Source organism: Cebus imitator, unplaced genomic scaffold (assembly GCF_001604975.1).
Source record: "Cebus imitator isolate Cc_AM_T3 unplaced genomic scaffold, Cebus_imitator-1.0 Scaffold80, whole genome shotgun sequence".
NCBI lineage: Eukaryota > Metazoa > Chordata > Mammalia > Primates > Cebidae > Cebus > Cebus imitator.
The window spans coordinates 4294039-4300118 of record NW_016107395.1 but is presented as its reverse complement, the minus strand read 5'-3'; the positions used below and the strand labels follow the sequence as shown (position 1 = coordinate 4300118).

At 35.7% G+C, this 6080-nt stretch overlaps 1 non-coding gene across 1 annotated transcript; it reads left to right on the top strand.

Moving 5' to 3' along the window:
- The first annotated feature begins 1371 nt into the window (after positions 1-1371).
- LOC119471981 lies at positions 1372-1475 on the top strand. The gene has a single exon (XR_005201080.1). It is a non-coding gene; the product is annotated as a U6 spliceosomal RNA (small nuclear RNA).
- The last annotated feature ends 4605 nt before the right edge of the window (positions 1476-6080 follow it).

Below are 6080 nucleotides of genomic sequence, written 5' to 3'. Positions count from 1 at the left end.
GACAGTAGTTGCACTTGCTGGGGGCTGGGACTAAAGGGGGCATGAGAAGGATTCCTGGGTTATTGAAAATGGTCTATTTTTCTAGGCAATTTTTGTACTAGTATGCATACTTGGTGAAAATTCATTCAACCTTACACTTACAAAATATGTCCTTTATATATATATATGTGTGTGTGTGTGTGTGTGTGTGTGTGTGTGTATTATACTTCAAAAAATTTACTTAAGAAAAAGAAAAGTGTTTAGGTGGCTGAAGTTTCCAGATGTAGATACTATACAGTAAATTGGGCCTTTTCACATTACTTTATATAAATGAAAGAATTATTTTATATAATATACATTTATGAGATGTAGATACTCTATGTTGAAGGTACTGTGAAAAAGATACCAATTAAAAGCACAATCATAAAAATAGAAATTCAAGTTTAGTGGTACCTTCCTTAGGTATAAGAGATCTCAATGAACTAAGGAGTCATTATGCCTCAGTTCTAAAATTTACCTCAGAATTCTCTGCTTAAACTTTATCTAGCAAGCCCTGGAATGGCGTAGCAAAGCATACTAAAGTGGGGAAGAGCTTAGGCTCTGGACTAGACTTCGGTCAAGTGATTTAATACTTCTAAGTTTCATTTAGTTTATTTGTAAAATGAGGCAATATTAGCACTTACTTACATGAGTACCGTGAATGTCAATTCACATAATGTATATACAGGATATAACCCAGTACCTGGAATATTCTAGAAATGTGGAAGAAGTTAGTTATTATGAGCAGTGTTGATATAGATTATACTAAATTGACTTGAGTTAGAGATTAAAACTTTTTTTGCTCTTATTCCTCCTCAATTCTTCATTCGAAGTGCCTCTATTTATCTGTTTTTGCCCTCTTGACATGCCATATTTTAATTATATTTTGTCCCCAGCTTTTATTTAACTCTAAAAATGGGCTGCTTCCTGCTAGTCCAAGGAACTCCAGGCAAAACTATCTAATGTCTTTCTAGCGTCTGCCTGGGTGTCACTTCAATAAATTTACATCACAGAAATAGCCAACCATCTCAGTAAATGGGCTCAATTCTTACCTGCGTTTTTCCAATAGTCATTGCTTACCTAGGTGATTACATTATTATCTTAACCACAACTGCCTCAATTCTCTCTCTTCCTTCCCCTCTTGATACTTTCATCCTAGCTTGTGATTTGTTTCTTTTTCACTAAGTTGCTTTTCTTTGCCAAAGTGTCCATTGGGAGTTTCCAGGTAATGAGCGGTGCGCTGGTAAAGGTTTAACAACTGGCTCTCCAGGGAGGGAATGCCAGGATTTGTAACATTTGCTTATTTTTGCAGTGTAAATACTCCCACCATGGTTTGTTTGAAGCTACCAACGTGCGCTCGCTTTGGCAGCACATATGCTAAAATTGGAACAATACAAAGATTAGCATGGCCCCGGCGCAAGGATGACACGTTAATTTTTTAACATTAAAAAAAAAAAAAAAAAAAAAGAAGACGCTACCAACATGGTGTCACCGAGCACAGAGCTGGGAGAAGATGCACACAATTTGCTCTGAGGGCTGGTATAAGCACAATATAAAATGCAAAACTCATTTAGATCAGTCATCTATTTCCTCCTCCTTCCCCTCTTCCTCCCACCTCAGTCAATAGTTGGCTAACAAGGTCACCTTGAATTTGCTCAGATTATGTTAACACCCTTTCTTGTTGCCCTGTAAAGAAGCTGTAAATGCCCACTGTTCGGCAAAATACTTTTGTTAGCTCCTCAACACTCAGGTCTATACTTGCTAGTTCTTACAAAAGATCAGTAAATTCACCAACAATTTAACAGTTTTAGTATAAAACCAGCCCTCAGTAGAGATTAATGAAATAAATAGAAGAATGCAACCTAACCTTTAAAAAAATGTTAAATCTCTGACAACATATGGTTGGCAAAGTTGCCCCTGGCAATTTGACTGTTTCCACAGAGACAAATGAAAGAGGTTTGTTAGGAAAACTCTAGAGAACAAAGTTTGCTCCTTTTTTTTTTCTAGGACAGAGGGCATTGTCAGAAAAGTCTCAAATATTTCTATAATGTAAAAAAACATTTCTTCTGTTGTTTGATATTTGAAAACTTATTTTTGAAGTGAGACAAATTCCCTTTGTGAATTATATATCAAAAAGTTAAAATCTAAACGAAAGTTCTTTGCAGTTCTAACTGAATGACAGATTTATCTTAGCCACGATGGGAAAGGCAAATCTGTCTTTGTGTGTCTTCATTTTCTCTAATCTTCACAAGTACCAGCCTATAGTCTTTAGATCTGTTGCCAGTATAACAGATTAGTCAGGACACTTCTATTTTTAAAAGAAGGTCCCACACCAGCCCACATTCACCAAGATTGGGCCTATTTGACATCATTTTCTGTAGGAACAAAACTACAGCTATTCTGAGTGGTGCTCCAAAGCATACAAGTTAGCCTGTCGGTATAGTATATGTCATACACCATTTGAAAGCTTTTCTAATTTTAAAGTGGCTTTAAAACTTTTTTAAAAAACGTACTGCTTAGCTTCTAAATGAAGTATCAGAATGGAGACTGGTCAGTGTATACTTATTACAACTGCTAAGGGAAAAAAAAAATTCTGCTATTATAAATAACTGCCCAGTCCCAAGGGCAGTGACTGAGCTGCAGTCATCTTTGGCTCTGTAATTACTCCTAGAGAAGGACCTCAATCGAGGTTTGAGGAAGCTAAGTGGGTGAAAAATTAAAATATCTGGGGATGTAGGGTTAACATGCATTAAGTCATTTTCCACGGAAAGCAATGACCTGAGGTCAGTATTTTTCGTCTCACCATTTTTTTATATATCCTAGAAGCTTCATCAATGGATATGAAACACAGTGAAATAATTTTTTAACCTAGGATCTTTATTTGTCATTAGCTAATAGGTATTAATTAAACAAGGCCAAAAACTAGGGTGAAGCAAGAAAGGTGCCCACAGTATAAAAGTTAAAAAGGCACTTTAGTCTCAGGGTCTTGTAGGGCAGAGCCCTGATCCTGGCATTATAATTAAGACACATTAGGAGGAGAATTTAAATAATATTAGCTATTTCTAGCATCTATAAGTGCAGGCTATAGCTACATGTAAACTGTTCCTCATATATTGCTATGAGCCCGAGGATATGTGGTAGAAGTAGTGAAGAATAAACTCGCTGTGCAGGGACAGTCTGGAAAATCCCTATACTTTGATGTTAGGTGGGGAAGAAGGTTTTCCTTCTTTCATTAGCAGAGATTACAAGCATTATTGCGTGTGTTTCAAGCAATAATTTGAGGTTTTAATGAAACCACATTTATAGTTGTCATTCACAGTTCTCCTGATATCCTCTGACCTTGGACATGAGTTTGATGAAGTCAGGACAGGAAACAAATACCAGCAGTAGATCCTCTGTTTATTAGGGTGATCTACCTTCTGATAATCCAGAAACCGCTTTCTTGTGGAATCCTAATTAGGAAAAAGGAGTCAGGCTGCTGGGACTGAGGGAAAGCAAAAAGAGAGAGCAGATAATCTATGTGTGCCTTTCTCACGGTCCAGAAACACATAGCCCTGCTGCACAAATAAATCCCAGTCCTCCTGCGCCCAGCTATCACCAGTACCTGGGATGATGCAAAAAATGCAAGTTAGCTCACTGCAATCTTGGCATTATCAGTACTGCACAAAGCCCTCTTCGGCACACGGAACAAGCACGGTCCTGTAAAATCCCCAGCAAGCCTTTGTTTCCTTGCAGTCAGCTCCTTTTTGCTAGCCTACCCATTGCTTCCTTGAAACATAATTTTGTACTTTCTCTAATAAATCTTTAAACTTTTCTTTACCTACAACTGTTAGTAAATTCTTATCTCCACACCACCAGTCTAGGTAATAGCCACTCACCTGTGACATTTCTTAATTATCTTTATTCTCCTTTATCTGTCCATCCATTCAATGATCCTTCCATTATCCTATTGATTCAACAAACATCTACTGAGAAATTTGTTGGCAATGGAGATTCAGTGTTGGACAAAGACAGCCTACTTGGGATGTCAACAGGTTTCCACATTCCATTTTACTAATTGTCCAGACTGCTCTGAATCTTTGCATTCAGGTTGAGATCCCTGCTTTAGCTCCAGAAAAGTTTTTTTTTAAATGGTTATTTAAAAAAATAATGATGATAGAAGTCCTGCAAGCTTGGATTTTGTAGAATCATCTCTCTTAATGATATCTAATAAAATATGTTACCTTTATTATCTTTATTTCAAAGATTTCCAGTCAGCTGAAGATTGGGGAATAAGTTGACAAAAATCACTCCTTTAGTGTAACAAATTATATGAAAAAATATTAATTTGGCAAATAATATATTTAGTTGATTAATTATGCTCCATATAAAAATGCTGTGCCACAGATATTTTCTTTCTTAAAATATATATGGATAAATGTTTCAAAACAAACATAATGAAGCAATTAAACTCTAAAATATGAAAAAGAAAAAGAATGATATTTGTGGTGATCCTGAGGGAATGTGACATTATTGAGTTACACTGACTTTTAGAAAGAAACAAGAAATAACAATCAAAATAAAAGTTATTAAAACTTTCTAGGGAGAAAGTTTTACAAGGGCTGTTTGAAAAACTTGACAGATGTTTTCCATAGTGTGACTAGGTAACTAAGTTCCTTCTAAAAAGAAATAGTGAACACAGATGTCTTGTTCTAGTTGGTCCAGGAGCAGTGGCCTTAGAGGAAGGAGGGAAAGGAGAACAAGACATCTGTGTTCACTATTTCTTATTAGAAGGAACTTAGTTACCTAGTCACACTATGGAAAACATCTATCAAGTTTTGCAAACAGCCCTCGTAAAACTTTCTCCCTAGATTTGAGAAGGAAGGTCAATCATCCCTCCTCCCTTTCTCTGGGATGGAAGACAGGACTGGGGAATACAGATTTTCCAAACCAGTTCTCTTCACCAAATCCTGTTGAATCACCAGCCACCTGACTGTTTTAGCTCCTTGATGTAGATGATTCATCTAGCAGGTTCACAGACACCTTCTTTGAAATTTCAGCTTGTTGATCTGACTCATAGAACATTGTAATTCAATTCAGAGTTCAGTCAAAGCTTTCATTTTCACACCCTGTTACACTACTATAAAAGGAAAACTCTTGATTTTTCTATGCAGCCATCTTAGTAAATTTTCTTTTTAGTTTAAATAGGTTTTCGATTGAAATTTCTGATTTTCTTAGGTATTCAATTATAGCTGAAAACAAAACCTTTTCTTTACTATGTTTATCCCAGTGTCTTATTCTATTATCTAGAACCACCAAAATATTAAATAAACACTATGATCTTTAGAACCCTTGCTTTCTTAATTTTAATAGAAATGCTTTGTTTTCCTCTTTTCTTGAAAGAAATAGTGTTTTTGATATTCTCTTGTTCCTCCCTCTATTTCAATTATCTCCTTAGAATCAGGAATAAGATCTTATATCAGAGCTTTTGCCAGTATTTTTAATTTATATTCAAAGCATAGGCCAATTTTTCTAAAATGTATGTAGGTCACTCAAAAAAAAGTATTTTAAAAATTCTTCCCACATTATACATAAAAATCAGGTTTACTCATTTTAACTGCTGGATAGCATTTGTATACCACTTAGGCTGTTTTCCATTTTTACTAATAAAAGCAATGCTTAATTGGGAATTCTTGAACATGTCCTCTTGAACAGATGTGCAGTAGTTTTCCTGAGTGGTATATCTAGAAGCAGAATTATTAGGAAATACTCCTCATGCACTTTCAAATGAATGTTACCAGACTGTTCTTCTAAATGAGCGTCCCAATTCATATTACCAACAGGCACTCACTTTTAGCCCTCTTCCTTTTCACCATCTTCCTATAATATTCTCGTCTGCTACTCTGTCTCCAAAAGAAATGAGTTAATGTACCCAGCTATCATTATAAGATTTTTAGTTTCTTCTTGCTGTTCTGCCTACTTCACTTCATATATTGATCATTTTGGTTGCTATACAACTTCACAGCTGTTATATCATCTGGGGAAATACATTACTTTTAGCTTACTTAATGTCCTCATTTATA